The sequence below is a fragment of the Oncorhynchus mykiss genome, chromosome 13, assembly GCF_057628025.1.
Source record: "Oncorhynchus mykiss isolate SJ-2025 chromosome 13, ASM5762802v1, whole genome shotgun sequence".
Lineage (NCBI taxonomy): Eukaryota > Metazoa > Chordata > Actinopteri > Salmoniformes > Salmonidae > Oncorhynchus > Oncorhynchus mykiss.
The window spans coordinates 25,575,051-25,602,989 of record NC_143034.1 but is presented as its reverse complement, the minus strand read 5'-3'; the positions used below and the strand labels follow the sequence as shown (position 1 = coordinate 25,602,989).

The following is a 27,939-nucleotide window of genomic DNA, read 5'->3' as shown; positions in this document are numbered from 1 at the left end:
ACTGTTCTTAGAAAATAAAAAACTTAGTGAAAATAATTTGAAATGGACACATTTAAAAAACAGCCTATAAATAAAAACAGTGCCTTGGTTTGAGGGCAGCGCGGATTAAATGTACTGTTACAATCACATTCTGGAATAGAAAGAACGTTCTAACATCACGTGCATAAAAAAAAAAACTCACGCTGGGGCGAGATATTTGGAACCTACGCATGAAAGGGTTAATTAAACTCCTGATCTATGTTCTGGTTGTTTCCTTCCTCTATTTGCCTTCTGATGGGTGGGAAAGCTGACAGAGATGTTGGTGTGTGTGTGTGCGTATGCGTGTGCGCATGCTCATGGTTTGACGAGTGGAGATGATTGATCACACAAGTGCTTTCTTAGATAATTAGGGAAATGTCCTCTTCTCATATATCCTGACATACTCAAATGTAAAGTACCCTCAAGCGGTGCATACCAAGTGAGATGGCTGCTATATGTGTTAATTAGCATTACATCAGGAAGCATTAGATTAGGGAGATCTGAGAGAGAGAGAGAGTTAGAGAGAAGAGAGAGAGATAGAGAGAGAGGTAGTACTGATCCTTACCTTGGACTGCTATCATCTTGGTGTCTTGCAGCATGGTGTTGGCTGAAGACACTTGGACCGTAACAGTGTTCATTCCCTCGCTGGTGATGTTCCCGTCTAAGCTGATCACCGGCTGGAGGAAGAGGGAACATGGACAAAATTGATGATCACACATTGATCCGGTCATAATCCCTTCACCTAAAACCTTTAGCTAAAACCCCAGAACACGAAAGAAATCAATTTCAGATGGTAACAACTTTTCCTTGAACGTCTCACTAAGAGTAGTTATAACTTCTGACTTGAGTAGTTAGAGTTGTCGAAATTCTGACTTGAGTAAAACCCTACAAAAAACATCCTCCCCATAAGACCTAGAACCTGAACCTAAGACTTAGAACCTGACATACAAATAAGATGTCTGAACAAAATACAAAATCAGAGACTGCTTCACCTCTATCATAGTCGTCTTCATTAATAGAAGAGGTCAATGTATTTAATACCATAGACATCATGTATAACCCAATACATCAGTGGAGGCTACTGAAGGGAGGAAAGCTCATAATAATGGCTGAAATGGAATGGAACTGAAATGAAAACCAGGTCTTTGATGTGTTCGATGCTGTTCCATTGGTTTCTGTTTCAGCCATTACAATAAGCCTGTCTTCTGATTTAGTTACAGTGACACCAGCCACAGCTGCAGTACATGTACAGTATATGGCATTATAGGGTAAGACCCCTTTTGAATAGTGTCAGTTTACCTTTGCTAATGTTGTACAGTTGGTAATCCACATACAGTATACTGTATACACAACATCAAAAGAGGATCTGTGTCTGCACCAGGACACATCTCCAATTTACTTCACTTCTGTTCCCCAGCCACCAGAAGTAGGTGAGGGTCCTTGACTGGACAGGCCACACCACTGCTGTTAGGTTTACTGCCTTGTTCTTGATGGCCACAAACGGAGCCAGCAGCTGGACATGTTCCACAGAACCTGATACAAACACAGAGGATGATTCAGATTTGGATGATTCAGACTCAGTAGTGGATGATTCTGACTCAGTAGTGGATTATTCACTCAGTATGTAATTGTAATTACATAGATATTGTTTCAGACTACCTACTTCACAATATGAGAAGCACTCACACATCGAAATATTATTTTTAGATTATTTTTTGTTTAAATATGAAAAGCACTGGCACATCGACATATTAATTTTACAGGTGCTTGGGAAAAAGAAATAGAAACCTTCTTAAAATGAAGAATTAGAGAAAAGAAGATATCTCACACTGAGCTTGCCAGTATGTATCACTTATCATTATCACTGGAGTAATATCTGGGATCTTCTTCTCAGTAAGACTACTTTAGCTGAAAAGGGAAGGTGAATTAAATCTTACTCAACAATTATCATAACTGTCATAATGTTTTATAGTTTTGATGGAATTTAGTTGAAGAACAAGATTTATTCTAGACTTAAAACACGCTTTATCATGTTTTTGACGGGATGCCTTATGAGTACTACTGTGGGTGTACGTGGCATTACCGTGATCTAAGTGGTGAAGGTTCCTATAGCAAAGTGATATAACACTGTATTTTTTTATTTTATTTTTATGTTACCCCCTTTTCTCCCCAATTTCGTGGTATCCAATTGTTAGTTCTTACTATCTTGTCTCATCGCTACAACTCCCGTACGGGCTCGGAGAGAGACGAAGGTCGAAAGCCATGCGTCCTCCGAAACACAACACAACCAAGCCGCACTGCTTCTTAACACAGCGCGCATCCAACCCGGGAAGCCAGCCGCATCAATGTGTCGGAGGAAACACTGTGCACCTGGCAACCTGGTTAGCGTGCACTGCGCCCGGCCCGCCCGGAGTCGCTAGTGCGTGATGAGACAATGATATCCCTACCGGCCAAACCCTCCCTAACCAGGACGTTGCTAAGCCAGAGTCTCTGGTGGCACAGCTAGCACTGCGATGCAGTGCCCTAGACCACTGTGCCACCCGGGAGGCCATAACACAGTATTTTAACAATAAATCTCCGGCTGACAGTGCTGTGACTCGGCTTTCTGTTGTGTACATCTCCGCCTGGGCTTCTGTTAACTCTTATCCTCTTTAAATGAGACTAATCTTTATCTTTATCCTAGCTTTCAAACGCATGTAGTGTATGTCTGTGTGTGTGTTTGATGTGTGTGATATGTGTGACAGAGAGAGAAAGTGTGTGTATATGTGTGTCTCTTTTAAGTCTGTGTCTCTGTGGATGTGTATGTGTGTGTGTGATGTGAGTCATTTGGACAGGCTCCCTAAACTGTGTCTGTTGTAAAAAAAATATTCCAATTGGAAATCTGTGGCTGCATCGTGCTAAAAGCATCACCTGCACTCTCTTTCCCCTGTAAATGACCTCAAAATGTACAAAACCATGGAAAACCAGAAAAAAACACCAGCATAATATATGACCTAAAAAATATCAAAGTACACTGATTGAAAGTGTCGTGGTGACCAGAGACAACATTTAAATGGAACTTTCACTAATTGACAAAGCCTCCCTGTTCAAATCCAGAGACAAGGGGGAAATTCAAACACTTCACCGCAAGGAGCTGGATAATCCTTTTAGACAGCGTGTTATATTTGTATCTATTATTTACTTGACATTTGGCTGGCTTGATCACACAACAGTAGTAGGCCTGATTACCAACAATGACGAGACAGCCTACAGGGAGGAGGTGAGGGCCCTGGGAGTGTGGTGCCAGGAAAATAACCTCTCACCCAATGTCAACAAAACAAAGTAGCTGATCGTGAATTTCAGGAAACAGCAGAGGAAGCACCCTTCTATCCACATCGATGGGACTGCAATGGAGAAAGTGGAAAGCTTCAAGTTACTCGGCGTACACATCACTGACAATATGAAATGGTCCACCCACACAGACAGTGTGGTAAAGAAGGTGCAACAGCGCCTCTACAACCTCAGGAGGCTGAATAAATTTTTCTTGTCACACAAAACCCTCACAAACGTTTACAGATGAACAATTGAGAGCATCCTGTCGCGCTGTGGGGCAACTGCACCGCCCACTACCACAGGGCTCTCCAGAGGATGGTGTGGTCTGCCCAATGCATCACCGGGGTCGAACTGCCTGCCCTCCAGGACACCTACAACACCCGATGTCACAGGAAGGACAAAAAAGATAACCAAGAACAACAACCACCCAAGCCACTGCCTGTTCACCCCACTATCATCCAGAAGACGAGGTCAGTACAGGTGCATCAAAGCTGGGACCGAGATACTGAAAAACATTGCTTCTATCTCAAGGCCATCAGAATGTTAAATAGCCATCACTAGCACATTAGAAGCTGCTACCATGTATACATAGAGTTGAAATCAGTGGCCACTTTAACCTATGTGTGGTCTTAAGGGTAAAAAATGACCCACTGCTATGTTTAACTTGAAATTAGATTACTTTTCCTAGAGTGACCCCAACATTAGAAAAAGTGAAACATCACCTTCGTTCATATTTCCATAAAAGCTGTACACCACCAGGGTACAAAGATTGTTTTAGGGTCATTTTTGACCCAGCAGTTATAAAATCATTTAGGCACACACACACACACACATTCACACACACACACAGGGTGCTAATGATTGAACTCAGAAAAAACTAACCGCATACATGACTCAAGTTCACAGACAAAATAAAAATGTCCTAAAGGGGGAATGCAGTCAGGGGCTATACAGGTGCTGCAGATGACAGTCCCCCCAGTCCTCTCTTTGCTGAAACCATGAGTGCACGTTTCAGTGCCCAACAGGTCATAGATCTGATTTTTTCAGATGTCCAGGAGGAACAAGAGAACAATGATTTAGAAGAGGAGTAGGTATCTGAAGAAGTAGATGGGGAAAAATACAACCCAGAGAACGATGCATCATCTTCAGATGATGAAATCCAAGCTGATAGAGAGACATTTTTGTCAAAGAACAGCAAAATAACATGGTCCTTGTCACCATATGACAACCAGGGCAGGATGGCAGCACAAAATGTCATAACGATGACCCCAGTGCACACAAGACATGCAGTTGCCCATGCCCAGGACATCGCCTCAACATTCTACATGTTCATCACACCAGCCATTGAAAAAATCTGGACAGAACAAATTTGGAGGGTTTCCATTAACTGGAAAAGGATGGATGAGATTGACCTGTGTGCCTACATAGAGTTACTAATCTTACAGGGTGTGTATAGGTCCCGAGGTGAGGCTACAAGTAGTCTCTGGGATGCAGAGAGATGAATGGTGATTTTCCGTGCCACTATGCTACTGAAACTCTTTCACACTTTCTCAAGAATGCTACGATTTGACAACCGCGAGTCAAGACCTGCAAGAAGTGTGAGAGACAAACTGGCGGCCATAAGAGAGATCTGAGAGAAGAGGATGGAGCGTCTGCCATACTTCTACAGCCCTGGGCCAGAAGAAACGGTAGATGAGCAACTGGTTCCATTCAGAAGTACATTTTTATTTTCATATCTGTAATGTAAGTGATTTTCAATGTTAATGTTATTATGTATTGCTGTAATATCATTGGTTTATGTGATTGTTTTACATTCTCCCAACCAATTGTGCTATTTTGTTAGTTTTTTTGCATTTTGTGTAACTTATTTTTTGACTTATTGTGTAAAGTATGTGGCTGCTACTTTCTCTTATGACTGAAAATAACTTATTGACATCAGAAAAGCAATTACTCACCATGGACTGGAAGAAACTTTTTCAGTTAACTTCTCTAGGGTAGGGAGCAGCATTTGGAATTTTGGATGAAAAGCATGCCCAAATTAAACTGCCTTCTACTCAGGCCCAGAAGTTAGGATATGCAATTAGTATATTTGGATAGAAAACACTCTAAAGTTTCCAAAACTGTTAAAATAATGTCTGTGAGTATAACAGAACTGATATGGCAGGCGAAAACCCGAAGAAAATCCAACCAGGAAATACTATTATTATGAAAGGCTGTTTTTCCATTGAAAGTCTATCCACCATACAAAGACTTAGGACCCAGTTCACGGTCTCTATGGCTTCCCCTACATGTGACCAGTCTTTAGGCATTGTTTCAGGCTTTTACTCTGAAAAATGAGGGAGATACAGCACTTTCAATCATTGGCTAGTGGAAATTTCCATTCATCAGCCATGCGCCTGATCGGGAACGCGCCTTTCTTGTTTCTCCTTTCCTATTGACGAAGCTTTTGTCCGGTTTAAAGATTATTGATTATTTATGACAAAAACAACCGGAGGTTTGATTTTTAACATCGTTTGGCATGTTTCTACTAACTTTTATTGTACTTTTTGGGGATTTTCTTCTGGACTGCGCCTAAAGCATTTGGATTACTGGACAAAACGCACAAACAAAAAGGAGGTATTTGGTCATAAAGAGGGATATTATCGAAGAAAACAAAACATTTATTGTCTAACATGGAGACCTGGGAGTGCCACCAGATGAAGATCATCAAAGGTAAGTGATTCATTTTAATGCTATTTCTGACTTTTGTGACCCTCGACTTGGCTGGAAAATGGCTATATGGGTTTCTGTGGCTAGGTGCAGACCTAACATAATCGCAAAGTGTGCTTTCTCCGTAAAGCATTTTTAAAATCTGACACAGCGGTTGCATTAAGGAGAAGTTTATCTTTATCATTTATCAATGTTTATGATGAGTATTTCTGTAATTTTATGTGGCTCTCTGCACTTTCACCGGATGTTTGTTTAAGACAATGCATTTCTGACCATAACGCGCCAATGTAAACTGAGATTTTTGGATATAAATATGTATTTTATCAAACAAAACATACATGTACTGTGTAACATGAAATCCCATGAGTGCCATCTGATGAAGATCATCAAAGATTAGTGATTCATTTTATCTCTATTTCTGCTTTTGTGACTCCTTTCTTTGGCTAGAAAAATGGCTGTATGGTTTTCTGTGACTAGCTGCTGACCTAACATAATCGCATGGTGTACTTTCGCAGTAAAGCCTTTTTGAAAACGGACACGGTGGTTGGATTTACAAGAAGTTTATCTTTAAAATGGTGGATAATACTTGTATGTTTGAGGAATTGTAATTATGGGATTTCTGTTGTTTTGAATTTGGTGCCCTGCAATTTCACCGGCTGTTGTCGAGGTGGGACGCTAACCTCTTGTACCAGAGAGGTTAAATGCAGTATTTCTGCATTGTGAAGAGAGAAAACACAGATATTAATGATGAATAATAGGTTGTTTTTTCATGCAAAATAGATTTGGGTTTTAAAATTCAATTAAGCTGCTTAATTTTAGTTCAGTGAAGGCGGGTCATTTTTTACCCTTTTTACCCTCGTTTTTGAAAGAAAGCACATTTTTTGTCTATTAAAATAACATCAAATTGATCAGAAATACAGTCTAGACATTGTTAATGTTGTGAATTACTATTTTCTCGCAAAACACTAGTCTCAATGTCAACAGTGAAGAGGTGACTCCGGGATGCTGACATTCTAGGCAGAGTTCTTCTGTCCAGTGTCAGTGTTCTTTTGCCCATCTTAATCTTTTATTTTTATACTATTTAATGAAGCTGCCAGTTGAAGAGTTGTGAGGCGTCTGTTTCTCAAACTAGACACTAATTGTTCTCTTGCTCAGTTGTGCATCAGGGCCTCCCACTCCTCTTTCTATTCTGGTTAGTGCCTGTTTGCGCTATTCTGTGAAGGGAGTAGTACACAGCGTTGTACGAGATCTTCAGTTTCTTGGTAATTTCTCTTATGGAATAGCCTTCATGTCTCAGAATAAGAATAGACTGGCGAGTTTCCGAAGGAAGTCCTTGTTTCTGGCCATTTTGAGCCCATAATCGAACCGACAAATGCTGATTCTCCAGATTCTCAACTAGTCTAAAGAAGGCCAGTTTTATTGCTTCTTTAATCAGAACAACAGTTTCCAGCAGTGCTAACATAATTGTAAAAAGGTTTTCTAATGATCAATTAGCCTTTTAAATGATCAACTTGGAATAGCTAACACAACGTGCCATTGGAACGCAGGAGTGATGGTTGCTGATAATGGGCCTCTGTACGCCTTTGTAGATATTCCTTTAAAAATCAGCTGTTTGTAGCTACAATAGGCATTTACAACATTAACAATGTCTACACTGTATTTCTGATGAACTTGATGTTATTTTAAATCAACAAAAAAATAGTTTCTTTCTAAAAAAAAGGACATTTCTAAGTGACCCAAAACCTTTGAATGGTAGTGTATATACTATATTCTATTCTACTGTATCTTATTCTATGCCGCTCTGACATTGCTCACCCAAATATTTATATATTCTTAATCCCATTCCTTTAGATTTGTGTGCATTGTGTGTTTGCATTGTGTGATTGCATCATATTCTGCCCCACCGTGAGAGCAGTGTGTTTGCCTGTTACTGCTAATGAGGTGTGTGTGTGTCTCTCTCTCGCTCTCTCTCTGTGTGTGAGAGAGAGCTAATGTGTGTGTTAGACACTCCCTGCTCTGCCTCTACAGTATCTGCAGCAGTTGTCAGTTGCTCCAGCTGCCACTGCGACCAAATCCTCCCACTTATCCCGCCTCTACCCTGCGAGCAAGCACATCTAACTCCCAGCCTCCCTGCAGCACATTGTAACGCAATGCAATTGGGATCTTTATTTGCAACAATGCATTAGCACAACGGGGCTCCAGTCCCGAAACAAACACAACAATTACAAAAGGCAAAAACGATTTCTCTCTCTCGGTCTCTCTCTCTGTCTCGCTCTCTCGCTCCTTATTCGCTATCTGTTTTGCTTCTTTTCAAGCGCAGCAGAGTGTGAAAGCACAGGAGGGTTGGCTGTGTATGGGGGAAGGCTACTGGGGGTATATTTCACGCCATTATACCCAGAAAATGTAAAACTATGAATAAGCCGAATAAAGAAAGGCAGAATAAATTGGAAGAAAAGGGATTACAGTGATAGCTACTGTGTGGAACTGTAATGGCTCACAAGCCTTTGCCAAAATGGCACTCGGAATAGCACTTAGGTCTTCGGTGGCGTCGATGTCACTCAGGCTTTTGTTGGTATCCGTTGTTCACACTCTCTGGACACTTCTAGTTCTCTATTGAGGTGCCCTGGGATCGCTAGCTAATCTGCATGAGACTGAAGATGGCCTACTGGCTAAATGTCAAGCTTTGTGTCCGTGGCTCCGTGTGTGACTCAGAGGGCCTCAAAATCCAAAATGCATAATAGGGTAAGCATCATGGTCTGGACAGCAGTGCTGGTTGACAATGAGGGGTTTTGTTAGTTCAGGTCCAGACACAGTAGGACTGTGTAATGTACTCTTGTTCAGGTGAATGTCAACACACAAAGGATGGTATAAATGGTGTGATGTCAGTGCTGTCGTGCTGATGGTGTGTCATACCTGGGTTCAAATCGTTTTTGCTTTCTTTAAAATGCTTTGAGTGTTTGATTGAGCCTGCCTGGAGAGCTACATGGGCTGATTTGCACTTTTGGGACTATTCCATTGGTTCTGGTTGGTGTACACATGACATACTATAATGTTGCTCATGTACAGTAAATCTGGTTGGAGTACACATGACATACTATAATGTAGCTCATGTACAGTAAATCTGGTTGGAGTACACATGACATGCTATAATGTTGCTCATGTACAGTAAATCTGGTTGGAGTACACATGACATGCTATAATGTAGCTCATGTACAGTAAATCTGGTTGGAGTACACATGACATGCTATAATGTAGCTAATGTACAGTAAATCTGGTTGGTGTACACATGACATGCTATAATGTAGCTAATGTACAGTAAATCTGGTTGGTGTACATATGACATGCTATAATGTAGCTAATGTAGAGTAAATCTGGTTGGAGTACACATGACATGTTATAATGTCACTTTGTGATAATGAAAACTTGATGTGTGACACTGCAGATCCCATCCCTCTCTTAAAACATCAAACTTTCTTCCACCTCCCTCTCTCCTTTCTTTTCGTTTTGTGAACACATCAAATATTTAGGCCCATTTGCTCTCCCCAAGAAATACTGCCATCTCGGGCTTCATGAATATAAATTAGAGTCTGAATTCAATGGGACCGAAGGATTTTCCGAAATGCATGAGAACCAACGCCATGAAGAGTCTTCACCTCCATTAGTCTCCTATGATAGTTGCTTTGAATTATTTTGGGACTGAAATTATAAGAAGATACATTTCAACAACTTGTCTTAATTAAATAAATGCATCTTTATTTCCTCAGCTCATCACACTGTAATATGACAGCTGGGCCCGGGAGAGACCTCGTGGGAGAGACACTTCTTATCTGCAGTGCAGGGGGAAAGCACCGCCGCACCGAGCAGAGCACTACCACACTTCTTCCACCTGAATTTAATGTGAGATGGTTGAACAGTGTCTAGGGAGTAAGGGTAGCGAGGCAAGGCCCTGGCCCTAGAACGAGGCTACTCTGAGTCTCACTCTATAACAGGGTCTCCAGGGGTGCCTCTCTCTCTCTTAGGTCTTTATCTCTTACTCTGTCTCTCAACTCGGGGCTTGGGTCCTGTAGCTGTGTGTGGGTGATGGCGTGTTGCAACCTTTCAGGAGTTGGTGTATGTGAGATGACATAACAGTGAAATAGTTTCAGGCGTATGCCTGGAGAAACATCCATGCCGAACATGGGAAACATCCATATTTTACTCAGTAACAGGCCTACAGTGAGTGAGTTTTACACCACATGTTAGTACTACTTTTACAACCATGCAGAACAATACAAAGCACATTGTTTTACATTCCATGGCTTAAGGTAAAAATAAATTCAACTCAAAACAGTAATGTATACAAAAGGCGTCCATTTGGGCTCCTAGGCCCAGAATAATGATATACAAAAAGGAAGCCATTTTGGCTTTTGGCCCAGCCCTACCTCATCTAGATGCACTAGGAAGGTGACGTTGGTGTGCATGTCAGCAGTAAGCTTGCCCTCTCTGGTGGAGAGAGAAAGGCCTTTTGGAGCCCTGTTGGGACACATCTGCTTCCTGGGTGTGTACATGTCCTTGACTCCCTTGATGCAGTTGTTGGACACCACTTTTCGGTACCTTAAGAAGATACCATATGCATTAGTTAGTACATGTTCAGTATGGTTTACTGAGGTTATGGCTTCATGACACCACTAGTTAACAAGGCTGAGGTATTGCTCACGTCAACTTCAGTGTTTTAACTTCAAAGTGATTGTGGAAGTGACAGAGCTAGTGAACAAGACTTGCTATTCTTTGACTAAACTTAAAAATGCTTAGTAGTTACTAAAGAAAACATAACTTTTAACCCTGAAAGTTAATGTCTGACACAAGACATACAGTAGTTGTTGGTAAACATTGACAAAACTCCAAAATGCTTACTAACTCCTAGGCAAAACTTGACTTTTAAGCTTGGGGAGGCGGATGCATAAATGAAGGATGAACCGTTCTCCTCAGACTTCCACCGTCCTGAGGCATCCTAATCTGTGTCCTAGGACTCCTGATTGTGCTTTGTAGCTCTCAGTAGTACACTATGTCACTCAGTATAGATCTACTGTCTGGTGAATGACTCAGGCCTAAATAGACAATATCACTATTCACACTAGGAGCCGTGCCAGAGGGTGTGACACCCTGACAGTGTTTCATTACAGTGGGAAGATGGGAAGATGAAGAAGCATTGACCAACCTATACAGAGAGATACTGTAGCCACTGTAAGTTTTTACTTCTCTTTTGTAATGTGTGATACATATTCAGGATTTTTAACATGGACCATATTATGACCATCATAATGTTTTACAAAATGAAACAGACAAATATTTTACCTTTCATTGAGCAGAAATATACAGAAGGGTTGCCTTCAATTAGAATAGACAACTTAGAAACTTTGCCCCTATGTGCAACTCACCCTGTGCTGATGAGGTACTTCTGTCCTTGGCTGCAGCTCCGTGATACAACAGCTGGGTTGAACCAGAACGCTGGTAGACAGTTCCCTTCTCTACGTCGTTCATAACCATAATCACTATAACAAATCACATACAGAATGTGATCAATATCAACACTTTACCTGTACCTAATGTATATGTACATATCTACCTCAATTACCTCATACATCTGCAGGTCAACTCGGTACTGGTCCCCCGTGTATATAGCCAAGTTATCATTACTTGTAAAGAGCCTGTAATTAAGCATTTCACTGTTAGTCTAGACCTGCTGTTTACGACACATGTAATAAATACGATTTGATAGAATTTTGAGCCAAAGGACGTACAGTATTACTGTGTTATAGGTTACAGCTTCTCTTTCCTATCCCTCAGCACAATACATATAATAGATATTTCTTGCATTGCAACGCATCATTATTATATATTGATTGGGCTGCGGTTGACAAATGCTCCAGATCAGCAGAGGTAGGAAGACTGAGCCCTGGGAGACTCCATGTCAACACAGGCAGCCAGGTCAGGGATGGCTGACTTCCACCGGGGGACGTTAACTTCCCCCCAATCACAAAGTAATTTACATCTGTGCAAAGCAGGTTAGGCAAGTGCTCATTATAATAATGACGCTGTCAATGATTTATCAATTAATTACCTAGCCTGAACTAACAGGACGCAACAGCCTGAGGTCCCTCTAGGACTCACCATGGCCTGGTCTGTCCTCAGTGTGATTAGGAACCTCCCCCAATTTACTGACAGGCTGTCAAGTGAAGTTAAGGTGTTATGGTTGGTCGGGATAATAGTTATAAGGGACCAAGGGAGTCCAATGAGGGTACAGTGTCCAGTTAAGGACATTACAGCACCACTGAATCACAGCTTTGGTAATGTATTGATTCAATTTCTTTCCATTAAGTGGTGTCCAGCTTAGTACATTATAGTTGTGCAGACTCCTAGGTTGTTTAAGTTACATATTAATACTAATCTCTCCTCCCTTATAATCAATATAATATATCAAGTGTTATATACAGTGGGGCAAAAAAGTATTTTGTCAGCCACCAATTGTGTAAGTTCTCCCACTTAAAAAGATGAGGCATGTAATTTTCATCAAAGGTACAGTTCAACTATGACAGACAAAATTAGAAAAAAAAATCCAGAAAATCACATTGTAGAATTTTTAATTAATTTATTTGCAAATTATGGTGGAAAATAAGTATTTGGTCACCTACAAACAAGCAAGATTTCTGGCTCTCACAGACCTGTAACTTCTTCTTTAAGAGGCTCCTCTGTCCTCCACTCGTTACCTATATTAATGTCACCTGTTTGAACTTGTTATCAGTATAAAAGACACCTGTCCACAACCTCAAACAGTCACACTCCAAACTCCACTATGGCCAAGACCAAAGAGCTGTCAAAGGACACCAGAAACAAAATTGTAGACCTGCACCAGGCTGGGAAGACTGAATCTGCAAAAGGTAAGCAGCTTGGTTTGAAGAAATCAACTGTGGGAGCAATTATTAGGAAATGGAAGACATACAAGACCACTGATAATCTCCCTCGATCTGGGGCTCCACGCAAAATCTCACCCCGTGGGGTCAAAATGATCACAAGAATGACGAGCAAAACTCCCAGAACCACACGGGGGGACCTACTGAATGACCTGCAGAGAGCTGGAACCAAAGTAACAAAGCCTACCATCAGCAAGGGCATTGAAGATGAAACGTGACGGGGCCTTTCGGCATGACAATGATCCCAAACACACCGCCCAGGCAATGAAAGAGTGGCTTCGTAAGAAGCATTTCAAGGTCCTGGAGTGGCCTAGCCAGTCTCCAGATCTCAACCACATAGAAAATCTTTGGAGGGAGTTGAAAGTCCGTGTTGCCCAGCAACAGCCCCAAAACATCACTGCTCTAGAGGAGATAAAAATGGAGGAATGGGCCAAAATACCAGCAACAATGTGTGAAAACCTTGTGAAGACTTACAGAAAACGTTTGACCTCTGTCATTGCCAACAAAGGGTATATAACAAAGTATTGAGAAACTTTTGTTATTGACCAAATACTTATTTTCCACCATAATTTGCAAATAAATTCATTAAGAATCCTTCAATGTGATTTTCTCGATATTTTTTCTTCTCATTTTGTCTGTCATAGTTGAACTGTACCTATGATGACAATTACAGGCCTCTCATATTTTTAAGTGAGAGAACTTGCACAATTGGTGGCTGACTAAATACTTTTTTGCCCCACTGTATATGTATATACACTGAACAAAAACATAAACACAACATGTAAAGTGTTGGTCCCATGTTTCATGAGCTGAAATAAAAGATCCCAGAAAATGTCCATAGACAAACAATAATTTCGCCCAAATGTTGTGCACAAAGTTGTTTACATCCCTGTTAGTGAGCATTTCTCCTTTTCCAAGATAATCCATCCATCTGACAGGGGTGGCATATCAAGAAGCTGATTAAACCGCATGATAATTACACAGGTGCACCTTCTGATGTGAACAATAAAATAAATACGGTGATGAGATCCTGAGGCCCATTGTGAGGCCCAAGGTATCTGTGACCAACAGATGCATATCTGTACTCCCAGTCATGTGAAATCCATAGACTAGGGCCAAATGAATTTATTTCAATGGACTGATTTCCTCATGTGAACTGTATCTCAGTAAAATCTTTGAAATTGTTGCATGTTGCGTTTACATTTTTGTTCAGTATATAACCTCTGTTTTCAGTCTGGTCACTGTCCAACTTTGGAATCAACCCCTGGACCTTTTGTTCACAGCACAACAGAACAACAGGCCGGTGCATTTTTACCCTGTTATGTAATATGCAATCAGTAAACATTTCAGACCTTGAATTTGTGTACACTTCAAAGTCAATTAAAAGTTGTATTGTTTTTCACTCTGAACATTGAGGTTTCTCATAGTTTTTTTTGTTTTGCCTTTCACTGTCTCTATCACCAGCTGTAGAGATAGAGAGAGCAAGAGAGCGAGAGAGAGCGAGTAAGAGCAAGCGCGAGCGCAAGAGCGAGCGCGAGAGCGAGAGAGACATGCCATGTGGTCAGGAAGTTTGTGAAATGTGTCATATAATATTTTCAGTCAAAAATAATTAAAATAACTATCACAGGAGACTAATGGATTCTAATTAAAACTCATACTGTCTTTACACCGCTGGCATTTACAAATGTATCATTGCTTTTCTCTTCCCTGCCTTTTGAAGATAAAAAAACAACAACAACCTACGGTCCTATTAACACCCCTCATCTTCTCTACGTTATTATAAACATCGCAAAACAAGCCAAGCAGAGAGACAGACGTTAGGAGCAAATTATCCCTAAAAATATCTGATAATTGGAGCGCTGACACCGAAAATGAAATAAATGAAGGGGATCCTAAAATAGTGTAAATTGACTTAAATGGGACAACACACACAAAGCATCGTACAAATGTCTCTCTTTTATGGACAATGAAACTTCTGTTGATCTACTCATGTTTAGATTTGTAATAAAAATACATGTTTTCACGTGTTCTATTTTACTGCAAATGTGAGTCATTTTACTAGTACACTATAATTACCATTCAAAGTCATGGGCCCAACAGATACATGACTCAGCAGAGAGGACTTTGATGTAGTCTTTTCCCAGCATGCAATAGTTTCCTGGTCTGTGTTTCATATAGATCTGTTTCTGGCCCATCAAACATGGCTCGCCCTGTGAAACACATACAGGCTATTAATCTATATAGTAGCCTATTGAGCTTATTGGAACGATCCAAACACTAAGTACACTGTATCTACCATGTAAAAACATTTCAGTCAGGGGGAGGGTTTAGTATTTTTTTTATTTAGTCCAGCGTAGGATCAGGAATTTTGTATTCAATTAAATGCCAAATTGCTCAGGGTTTGAGAATTAGTTGTTTGTTATATTATCTCGATGTGTGCCCGATGATGCCCCTCATCGCTGATTCAACTGCTGATTCAATATCAACTGTGGTCCCAATAAAATTATCCCTAGCCTATACTACAATGTCTTCAAAATATTCAGACCCCTTGACTTTTTCCACATTTTGTTACGTTACAGACATTCCAAAATGGATTAGAAAAAAAAATGCTCAGCAATGTACACACAATACCCCATAATGACAAAGTGAAAACAGTAATTGGAAAATGTTGGTAATTTTATGAAACCTCAAATACAAAACAGCATCCCTTTGCCAGGAGACTCAAAATCGAGCTCAGGTGCATCCTGTTTCCATTGATCATGCTTGAGATGCTTCACCAACTTGATTGGAGTCCATCTGTGGTAAATTCAATTGATTGGACATTATTTGGAAAGGCTCACACCTGTCTATATAAAATCCCACAGTTGATATAGCATGTCAGAGCAAAAACCAAGCCTTGAGGTCAAAGAAATTGTCCGTGGAGCTCAGATACAGGATTTTGTTGAGGCACGTTTCTGGGGAAGGGTAGCAAAAAAATTCTGCAGCGTTGAAGATCGCCAAAAACACAGTGGCCTCCATCATTCTTAAATGGAAGAAGTTTGGAACAACCAAGACTCTTCCTAGTGTTGGCCGCATGGCCAAACTGAGCAATCAGGGGATAGGGCCTTGGTCAGGGAGGTGACCAAGACCCGACAGTCACTGACAGAGCTCTAGAATTCCTATTTGGAGATGGGAGAACCTTCCAGAGGGAGAACCTTCCAGAAGGACAACCATTTCTGCAGCACTCCACCAATCAGGCCTTTATGGTAGAGTAAGCTATTCCTCAGTAAAAGGCACATGACAGCCCACTTGGAGTTTGCCAAAAGGCATCTAAAGACCCTCAGACCACGAGAAACAAGATTCTCTGGTCTGATGAAACTAATGCCAAGCATGATGTCTGGAGGAAACCTCACACCATGCCTACAGTGAAGCATTGTCGTGGCAGCAACATGCTGTGTGGATGTTTTTCAGCGGCAGGCACTGGGAGACCAGTCAGGATCGAGGCAAAGTACAGAGATATCCTTGATGAAAACCTGCTCTAGAGTGCCCACGACCTCAGACTAGTTTGAAGATTCACTTTGCAACAGGACAGCGACACTTAACACACAGACAAGACAACACAAGTTTGGCTTCGGGACAAATGTCTGAATGTCCTTGAGTGGCCCAGCCAGAGCCCGGACTTGAACCTGATCGAACATCTCTGGACAGACCTGAAAATAGCTGTGCAGCAAAGCTTTGCATCCAACCTGACAGAGCTAGAGAGGATCTGCAGAGAAGAATGGGAGAAACTTCCCAAATACAGGTGTGCCAAGCTTGTGGCATCATACCCATGAACATTTTTTAAACTTGTTTTTGCTTTGTCATTATGGGGTATTGTGTGTAGATTGATAAAATATTTAATACACTTTAAAACAAGGATTTAACTTAACAAAATGTGGAAAAATTCAAAGGGTCTGAATACTTTCCCAAGGAAACAAAAATACTATTGGCCTAGGCTATACGATTAGCATGCAAAGAGAAACACAGGACAAAGTTAAATTTAGAGGAAAATGTACTTCCTTGTGAGTTTTTAAATTGCTGGGATGGTGTATGTAAAACTAGGTTACACTGCATTACAGACTGCAATGGATAGGCGCTCCCAATCATGAGCCCCGGCCTGTCCTGCTCTTGCTGATGTAAACCTATTTGTGCTGCCTAACAAATGACTGTGCAGTATACGATGGCACATTACCTGGCAAGTCAAAGGCTTCTTCCAGACTTTATATTTGTCCAAAAAAGTATATATCTAATCGCGAGGACTAGGCCTACTGATGTCCTGTTCAGTTTGAGAAGGAGAGAACAAAGATGAAATGGAAGACCGAACGTGAGTTTGCTACTGATATAATTGAAGCTGTTTATCAGATTTATTGACCTCACAATAAGCCATATTCAAGTAATTTACATAACCTACATTTCTATGAAGCAGCAGCAGTTTAATTTGACTTTAGGCTACTAACATCAAGAGGACTTTGTGTTGGAGCCTTTTTCTTCCTATTCAAGATATAAGAAGTAGGCCTACCTGTTTGACAGATTAAATTATAGTCTACTATCCACAGATTGTCAGCCATTTCCTTCAGTCACCATGCACTCCTTAAATATATCAGAGTCAGTGAAGAGCTAGTAATGAGGAATCGGCCCAGAAGCAGCCCTCTTCCGGGGGTCCGGAAGTGATTGAATCAGCCCGGAATCGGGTGTCTGACTCGGCCAGGAATCAAAATGAATGACTGCCCAGACGGGCCGTTTCCGTCTCCTGGATTTCAGCCGACTGTGTCGGCATCTTACCAGAATCCCCCCAGAAACGGCCCGATGCAAATTTCAATAAATGTACACAAAATTACCCAATCTACTAATTTTAGATATTACTATTATACATACAAATTATACCCATCCACATTTTTGACTAATTTATTATTATTATTATTTTTTTAATGGCCCACTTTTCGTCATATCGAACCCAGCTAGCAATGAGGAATCGGCCCAGAAGCGGCCCTCTTCCGGGGGGCCGGAACTGATTGAATTGGCCCGGGAATCAGGTGTCGGACATAGCCCGGAATCAAAATGAATGACTGTCCAGAATCGGCCCAAGCACCTCGGGCTGTTTCCGTCTACCGGAATTCAGCTGACTTTGCCGGCATCTTACCAAAATCCCCAAAGAAGTGGCTCAATGCATATTTTAAATAAATGTCCACAAAATCACTTGATATAGTAATTTTAAACATGACTATTATACATTTTATGCATACAAATGATACCTATCCACTCCAGAAATAATTATGTCGGAGGAAACACCGTACACCTGGTGACCGTGTCACCATGCACGGCCTGGCCCGCCACAGGAGTCACTAAAGTGCGGTGGGACATGGACAGCCGTCCAAACCATCCCCTAACTCGGACGACGCTGGGCCAATTATGCGTCGCCTCATGGGTCTCCCGGTCACCGCCGACACGGGTATCGAACTAACATCTGTAGCAATGCAGTTTGTACTGCGATGCAGTGTCTTAAACCGCTGCGCCACTGGGGAGGCTCCATCAACAAACTATTTCATGCTTATCAGTAGCCTTGCACAAAGTATCAAAATACTAATATACTACTTAAACAGGACTCTTGAAGAATTACATTTAAATGTTTATTGCATTTCTTGATCATAGAAACAATGAGAAAAATAAATAAATAAATGTTAATTATATGAAGCAGCCCGTGTAATCACCTGCCAGAGAGTAGCCACAATTGGTGCGAGGCCCAAATAATACATTTGGGTCAGATAACTCACACCGGAATCGGCCCAAGCTCTATCCCTGCAGCCCAGCCATAAGTAATACTGCCGAAGGTGGCCCAGACTCGGGCCACATGACGTCTTGCCGAGTCTGACTCTCAGCCAAGTGCCCCAACTCTCAGACGGAATTGGCCCAGATCCACTGTGCTAGCTGGGTGGTGTATTAAGTGAAAACCAGAACTTTAATTGAGGGGGTATAAGAGGGTATTATGGCTTTTGTTTTAAAAAAAAGGCCTAACCCCTTGTTAGCTTGTTATTTTGGGGAAAACATTTATGGACCTGATTCTATAAAGTGAGGAGACAAAAAAATGTACTTTGTAATGTGTGATTCTGTCACTTTCAATTGACGTTCGACATTTCAACAGGTTATTAAACAACATAATAACTCTAAATCAGTCAGGAGCAAGCCAGGTAGCCTAAGAAGGAACAAAAATGTATTGTTATAGTATAATTATAGAAAGATTAAACACGTCATACCTTCTCTTTCCCTTCATCTCCACGAATCGCTGCCCCCCCCCCTGACCCGGCATTTTTTGTTATACAGTGACTAGGGCCTCTCCTTTATACAGAAACCAGACGTAGTGCTCCTCCTCCAATATATGAAAGAGGGCACACAGACAATTCAATATAGAATATTTACATACAGTTTGAACTATATGCCTACTGTACACATCTCTGGATGTAAGAAAGTACAGCAGTTTACAGCTGAATACCGAGAGTTTCAAAGCACCTTATGATCAAAAGGCAGAGACAGCAGTACATGTCCAAAATACTTATTCTCCAGACTAAAATATTCAGTGTTTTCCTTGATTAGAATGCCTTAGATTTAATCCCCAGATTCAGTCTAAACTCACCTTTCTCCAGTTGTTACCAGCATCAGATGAGATGAACATTCCAAAATTATTGTTTGACAGCTCAGACTCAATGTTCCCTGTGGTAGAAATACAATAAAGTGTGAGTTTTGAGCCACATCATGTTTGTCAGGTTCACCAACTGATCTATGCACCAGCGGACTTGTGCGTGTGTGAGGGCGAGTGATGAACTGGGCCGAAGCAGAGGGTTGTGTCGAGATACCCGAACACAAACTCACACACAAACATAGTCTGCTGTGTTCTCAGTCTGCACTGGCCTACTTAAATAAACCCGGTGACTTTGCATCACCAAAACGTCTGCGAGTAAGGACAACATCAGAAGTGCTATAGTGTGTCTCTGGACAGATTTGGTACATTTATACAGGCTCACAGTGGCTTAGTGATCTCACATATCCAGTAAGGGATTAGAGGATAGGAGAAGGGGACAAACTATTGTTTTGGTGACAGAACAAATATTGTTTGAGGACAGAGATCAAGAAAGCAGATTCATGGATTTAGGTCTTTTTTTTTATTGCTAAAATACAATATTTTCCCACACAGTTGAAGATGAGTTGTTAATAGCAGGACTTGCAGATCCCTATCAGTAATGTTAGGGATTGGATAATCATCATAATATTCACAATCAAATGGCATTTCAGCACTAACTGGAAATGATAGTGAGCTATTCTCCTTTTGTACCATTACCTAAATTGAATAAATGTCTTTCTATTCAGCCAAATGAATTTTCACATACGTGGACAATAAGGTAATCTAATCTATCAAATGTTCATTCTGTATTCTCTCACCTGTGGCCACTATGATTCCCGGTGCTGAGGCCTTGGTTGATATGCTGCCTGACACATAGGGGTTTTCAGACTTCTGCAGTTGGAGACGGAGCGAACAGAAAGGCTGAGGGGTGAGAAATGACAGTCCATTATATTTGACGAAGTTATTATACACTGGTCAATCAAATCCCCAATGGTACATAGAACACTACAGGGTTGATCTTTAAAGGTGCACAAAACATATGCTTTTTATTTCAAGAGAAGGTCCTTAAGATAAGGAAAAGAAAAGCTGCAATGCTGTCTTCATCTCAGAAAGCCTGAAGATAATGCCTGATAGAATCCTTTTGATTCTGAAGTCTTCCAGTGAGTTACATTTACACCAAATGCTAACAACAATGCTAACATAGGCAGTTAACTATACAACAAAACACGACGAAAACTAAGCACAACTAAGCCAATTCCCGCAGGCTCCCTCCGAAAAACCATGCTGCAACTACATAGGTTGTCGTAATCGTCGTTATCAGTCATTAATACAAAGACGGGGAGGATTTTTAAATAAAATCATCAAGTCAAGTCTCAGCGGCAAGCCGACAACAGAAGACAATCGTATCTGTTCACAGAGCTCCCCCCCCCCCCCCCACAAAAAAATGTCCGCTTTAATCTTTGCCAACTGATAGCGTGGCATTGCTGTAAGGACACCAAGGGCAATGGGATTTGACAGGGCAATCAAAAATCATCTGTAAATCGAATGTCACATGAATACATAATTGTATTCAACCTGTAGCCCACTCAGCGTACAGCCCCCACAATTGCCTCAGTAGGCTTTTAAGCAGTATGAACTCTTACTGCTAATCTCTCAAAGTTATAGTCATCCTTTACAGTCACGTCACATGGGATAAAAGGAAAGATATGGCACCTAAATTAATAACAACTGTAAATAGCAAGGAGTGAGTACACAATTTGTCTTCATATCATAGTTCAAATGTGACTACGTAAAGTAATTCCCTTACTGTTAAGATGAGTAAGCAAACTTCCATGAGTCTGTGATGTAACACAACTGTTATCATTTATGAATATAACTTGAAGGGAACTGAACACATATTCCTGGATTAAAATGAACTTTCAATGGAGATTATCTACGGAGTATGCTTAATTAACTTCTTGGATATAGGGGGCGATATTTTAATTTTTGGATGAAAAACGTTCCCGTTTTAAACCAGATATTTTGTCACGAAAAGATGCTCGACAGCTTTGGAAAGAAAACACTGACGTTTCCAAAATTGCAAAGATATTGTCTGTGAGTGTCACAGAACTGATGCTACAGGCGAAACCAAGATGAAATTTCAAACAGGAAGTGCCCCAGATTTTGAAGGCGCTGTGTTCCAATGACTCCTTATATGGCTGTGAATGGGCCACGAATGAGCTTACACTTTCTGTCGTTTCCCCAAGGTGTCTGCAGCATTGGGACGTATTTGTAGGCATATCATTGGAAGATTGACCATAAGACACTACATTTACCAGGTGGTCGCTTGGTGTCCTCCGTCACAATTATTGCGTAATCTCCAGCTGCAGTACTTTTCCGTTTGCTACTGAGGAGAAACCCAACTGCCACGAATGATTTATCATCGAATAGATATGTGAAAAACACCTTGAGGATTGATTCTAAACAACGTTTGCCATGTTTCTGTCGATATTATGGAGTTAATTTGGAAAAAAGTTTTTTTCTTAGCCAAACATGATGAACAAAACGGAGCGATTTCTCCTACACAAATAATATTTTTGGAAAAAATGAACATTTGCTATCTAACAGAGTCTCCTCATTGAAAACATCCGAAGTTCTTCAAAGGTAAATTATTTTATTTGAATGCTTTTCTTGTTTTTGTGAAAATGTTGCCTGCTGAATGCTAGGCTTAATGCTATGCTAGCTATCAATACTCTTACACAAATGCTTGTGTAGCTATGGTTGAAAAGCATATTTTGAAAATCTGAGATGACAGTGTTGTTAACAAAAGGCTAAACTTGTGAGTGAATATATTTATTTCATTTCATTTGCGATTTTCATGAATAGTTAACGTTGCGTTATGGTAATGAGCTTGAGGCTAAGATTACGCTCCCGGATACGGGATTGCTCGACGCTAGAGGTTAACTCTTGGACTAGGCTTAATCTGGGTCCGGGAAAGCCCCTCAGAGTTCAGGCAGTCTTAGATCATGATTGATTACCACAGCGATGAGCCTTCCCTGTTAGCTTCAGAATAACTCACCTGAAAACAGTGGGTGTTGTTGCCAGCCAGGCCTGTCGCCGGGGCCTGCAGGAACCTCCAATCACGGCCCTTGTTGTAGGTGATGTAGATCTTCACTTGGTTGTCTAGCCTCCTGTTAGCGACCAGCATGCCTTTGATACCTGCTACCTAGGGAGAAATAGAGAAGACATCCTAAAACAGACACTAAACTTAGACAATCCAAGCACCAGAACAGATGATTGTTTTTTAATTATATTTTTCAAGCACTAAACAGTACCCAAAATGCCCCCTGACAGACATAGCCGTGGGAAGTAGGGGTGCTGAGGGTGCTATATATACACCGTATAAAAGAGAAAATTCGATTTTTTCACAAATAAATCACAGACAGTTTCACCAACAAAGCACTCCGACACAATCACACCTCCTCCCTGTTTCACGGTGTGAACCACATGTGGAGATCATCTCCACATGTACCTACGCTGCATCTCACAAAGACACAACCGTTGGAACCAAAAACCTCAAATTTGGACTCATCAGACCAAATGACAGATTTCCAACGGTCTAATGTCCATTGCTTGTGTTCCTTGGCCCAAGCAATGCTCCTCTTCTTATTGGACCATGAAGGCCTAATTTACACAGTCTCCTCCAAACAGTTGATGTTGAGATGTGTATGTTACTTGAACTCTGTCAAGTATTTATTTGGGCTGTAATCCGAGGTGCAGTTAACTCTAATGAACTTATCCTCTGCAGCAGAGGTAATTCTGGGTCTTCCTTTCCTGGAATGGTCCTCTTGAGAGCCAGTAGCATCATAGCGCTTGATGGTTCTTTCAAAGTTCTTCAAATGTTCTGCATTGACTGACCTTCTTGTCTTAAAGTAATGATGGACAGTTGTTTCTCTTTGCTTATTTGAGCTGTTCTCGCCATAATATGGCCTTGGTATTTTACTAAATAGGGCTATATTCTGTATACCACCCCTAACTGATGGACTCAAATGCATTAACAAGGAAAGAAATTCCACAAATAAATGTAACAAATCATACCTGTTACTTGAATTGCATTCCAGGTGACTACCTCATGAAGCTGGTTGAGAGAATGCCAAGAGTGTGCGAAGCTGTCATCAAAGCAAAGGGTGGCTACTTTGAAGAATCTCAAATATAAATTGATTTGTGTCACCTCTTCAAACTCCCTGTCCTAAATGAGCCAAGGCGCAGCGTGCATGTAATTCCAAATCTTTAATAAAGTGAAACCTTCACAAAAAAAAACAGGTAAACAGAAAGCGAAAGTGATGCAACGGTGGTGCACAAACATACACAGAAAATAAATAAATAAATACAAACACAGGTGGGAAAAGGCTGCCTAAGTATGACTCCCAATCAGAGACAACGATAGACTCTGATTGGGAACCATACCCGGCCAACAAAGAAACAGACAAACTAGAATGCCCACCAAAATCACACCCTGACCTAACCAAATAGAGAAATAAAAAGGCTCTCTAAGGTCCCCAAAGGTGCGTACTCCGGCCGCAAAACCTGACTCTATAGGGGAGGGTCCGGGTGGGCATCTATCCTCGGTGGCGTCTCCGGTTCGGGACGTAGCCCTCGCTCCACTCGCTCATCCCTCTGTTTCTGTGGAACCGGACCGTGGATCGTCGCCGGAGACTCCGGACCGTGGATCGTCGCCGGAGGAACCGGACCGTGGATAGTTGCCGGAGGCTCTGGACCGCCGCTGGAGGCTCCGGACTGCAGACTGTCGCTGGAGGCTCCGGACTGGGGACCGTCGCTGGAGGCTCCGTGCCCTGGATATTCACTGCAGGCTCCGGGCCATGGATCATCACTGGAGGCTCCTTGCCATGGATTATCACTGGAGGCTCCGGGCCATGGATCATCACTGGAGGCTTCGTGCCATGGATCATCACTACAGGCTCCGGGCCATGGATCATCACTGGAGGCTTCGTGCCATAGATCATCACTAGAGGCTTCGTAAGTGGAGCCGGAACAGGTCTCAACGGACTGGGGAGATGCACTGGAAGCCCGGTGCGTGGAGCAGGCACCGGATACACTGGGCCGTGGAGGCGCACTGGAGGTCTTGAGCGTAGAGCTGGCACAACCTGTCCTGGCTGGATGCCCACTTCCGGCCGGCAAATGCGGGGAGCTGGCACAGAGCGCACCGGCCCGTGAATGTTCACTGAAGACACAGTGCACGCCACTGCATAACACGGTGCCTGACCGGTCACATGCTCCCCACGATAAGCATGTGAAGTTGGCTCACGTCTAAACCCTGACTCCGCCAATCTCCCCGTGTGCCTCCCCGAAAAATGTTTTGGAGCTACCTCTCGGGCTTCTGTGATCTTGTCTTGTCCCCTGCCATAATCTCCTCCCCGGTCCAGCTCGTCCTCCAAGTTGGCGCACGCTGCTTGGTCTTTTTGTGGTGGGTAATTCTGTCACGTTCACGGTCTCCAAACTCCCTGTCATAAATGAGCCAATGCGCAGCGTGCATGTAATTCCACATCTTTAATAAAGTGAAACCTTCACAAAAAACAGGTAAACAGAAACCGAGCGTGACTCAACCGTGGCGCACACAAACACACACAGACAATAAATAATTACCCACAAACACAGGTGGGAAAAAGGCTGGCCGAGTATGATTCCCAATCAGAGACAACGATAGACAGCTGCCTCTGACTGGGAACCATACCCTGCCAACAAAGAAACAGATAAACTAGAATGCCCACCCAAATCACACCCTGACCTAACCAAATAGAGAAATAAAAAGGCTCTCTAAGGTCAGGGCGTGACAATTTGTTTAACACTTTTTGGTTACTACATGATTCCACATGTTTATATCATAGTTGTGACGTCTTCACTATTATTCCACAATGTAGAAAATAGTAAAATTAAGAAAAACCCTTGAATGAGTAGGTGTCCAAACTTTTGACTGGTACTGTATGTGTTGCTGTCATCTAGTAATAGTACATATGGACCGACAGGTAACTGCCAAAATAAAGGAAACACTTGAGTAAATGAGGGTGCTGGTGGCTCTGTTATGGTTTTGGGTGATTTTTCCTGGAATGGAAAACTCAACCCCATTAGAAGGCAAGGTAAATGCCAATAAATACACAGCCATTCTGAGGGATAAACTTCAACCTATGGTGAAGCAGTTAAATCCTGATGGCAATGCTCCCATCCACAGGGCACGAGTGGTCACTGGATGGTTTGATGAGCATGAAAATTATGTAAACTGTATGCCATGGCCGTCTCAGTCACCAGATCTCAACGCAATTAAACACTTATGGGACATTCTGGAGCGGCCACCACCCTCAACAAAACACCAAATAATGGAATTTATTGTGGAATAATGGTGTCCCATCCCTCAAATAGAGTTCCAAACACACTAGTAGAATCAATGCCAAGGTGCATTGAAGCTGTTCTGGCTCGTGGTGGCCCAATGCCCTATTAAGACGCTTTGTGTTGGTGTTTTCTTTATTTTGGCAGTTACCTGTATGCGTGCGTGTGGAAACATCTACGTAGGCAAAACAACAATGTCCAGTGCTCTAGTAATATTAAATATAGACTGATGTATGCATGTGGATCCATCTATATAGACAAAGCAAACAACACAAAAACTTTCATCACAGTAGCACTGGTATGATAAATGACCACTGAGAAACCAGACTTCCCTCGGTACATGCACTTAGTCTCCCGCAGAGAGCCTTTTAAAATAATTCAATATACATAATGAAGCTTTCTGCAATCTATTATTAATATGGATACACTGCTGAATAAGAAAATCAGAGGTTCCGAATAGGGGGGAAATGGGAGGAGGGTTTAAGAGTGTTGGCAGAGAGCTAATACACATACACACACACACACACACACACACACACACACAGCTAAGCTAACAGAAAGGAGCATCATCATCATGACCATTACATTACCTAAATCATCTAGCTAACCCTCCCTCCCTCCATCTCCTCCTAACTCCATCCTACCACTCACTCATTCAAAAGCTATTTATAGCTCTGAGTAACTAGGGAATCAGGTAGTTCATCATTGGGTTGTAGGCCTACCACTCTGAGTATTAACTGTGTTAGGCAAGTTAGGATGTTCTGTAATATTCAGTGTTGAAGTTCATACCTCTGGAAGATGGATTGAATGAAAAACCTAACACTAAATGTCTAAGATTAGAGATGGAGAAAAACATGTAGATTGAAGGAAAGATTATCCAGATTGATCTTTCAGCGATACATACAGCATAACTTCATAAGTTTACAATAGTTTGTGATTAGGACATGCATGCATACACAGAGGGTTAAACTAGTTAACACAACATCATACTGAATGGAAAACTGGATTGTCGTAACTTCAACCAGTTTTACAGACTGGGTGTCACCATCAATTTCAATACTAAGCCCGTTTTTGTTAACCGTTAACACCTATGTTAGAAGGAGCAGCAGCAAGAGTAATAACATTGTTCATGACTTCTGACTCTGAAGATCAGACCCATATCTCACTCCTCTACCTCCCTCCATCACACCTGCCAGTGTCTGGGTGATAAACTGGAGATTCATTCTGAGAAAGAAGGGAAAAAAGGAGAGGGGACCATCTGCAATGATTGTTAATGAGATGACATAAGGAATAACCAGTCTGTTGGTGTCGGTGGTAGGCGTCATCCACACTGTGAGCACTTACCTCATACAGGTCCAGCATCTGGGTGGTCTTGACATTCTCCATGGCCAGGGTGTCGGAGAGGTACAGGTTGTATGTGTCCTTCTGGTTCCACTCTGGCACTGCAGCAATGATGTATCTTATGGGTTGGGGTTGTAAACAAGCTGCCGTGTAAGTGTTGGGCGTCACAAGATCAGGTCTCGTGTGCATATTGAATGTTTAACACTATAGCTGCCAATGTTCTCTACACAATATATAGTGTCTTTAACAGCAGCAATAGAAGAGTCAGACTACACACTATGAGACTACACACCATTGTGTAGTAATGCTACTAATTACTTCAAATCAAATTACATTTTATTTGTCACGTGCGCCATATACAGCAGGTGTAGCATTTACCGTGAAATGCTTACCTACGAGATCTTTCCCAACAAATCAGAGTTAAAAAGTATAACAAATGTACTAAATACAAAAAATTACTCAATCTGAATAATTGATCTCCTGCATGTATATCCAGAGGCATGTGTTTATCACTGTAAAATTAATGTTGCTTACCTTAGGCAGAGAATATTTGGGCAGTTTGATTTTGAGGGATGGATCTATTTTATGTCTCTCTCA

General features: G+C 41.7%; 1 pseudogene across 1 annotated transcript in view; it reads right to left on the bottom strand.

The window, feature by feature from the left end:
- LOC110487300 (VPS10 domain-containing receptor SorCS3-like) overlaps positions 1-27,939 on the bottom strand; it is a 433,335-nt pseudogene that overhangs the window by 325,159 nt on the left and 80,237 nt on the right. Inside the window, exons 7-18 of the transcript XR_016485458.1 lie at positions 27,846-27,933; positions 27,346-27,458; positions 22,679-22,825; positions 20,439-20,541; positions 19,636-19,712; positions 19,324-19,380; positions 15,066-15,199; positions 11,457-11,570; positions 10,461-10,632; positions 10,074-10,134; positions 1,418-1,551; positions 584-695 (exon numbers count right to left, since the gene is read on the bottom strand). The product of XR_016485458.1 is annotated as a VPS10 domain-containing receptor SorCS3-like (transcript). The remainder of the gene's footprint in view (positions 1-583; positions 696-1,417; positions 1,552-10,073; positions 10,135-10,460; positions 10,633-11,456; positions 11,571-15,065; positions 15,200-19,323; positions 19,381-19,635; positions 19,713-20,438; positions 20,542-22,678; positions 22,826-27,345; positions 27,459-27,845; positions 27,934-27,939) is intronic.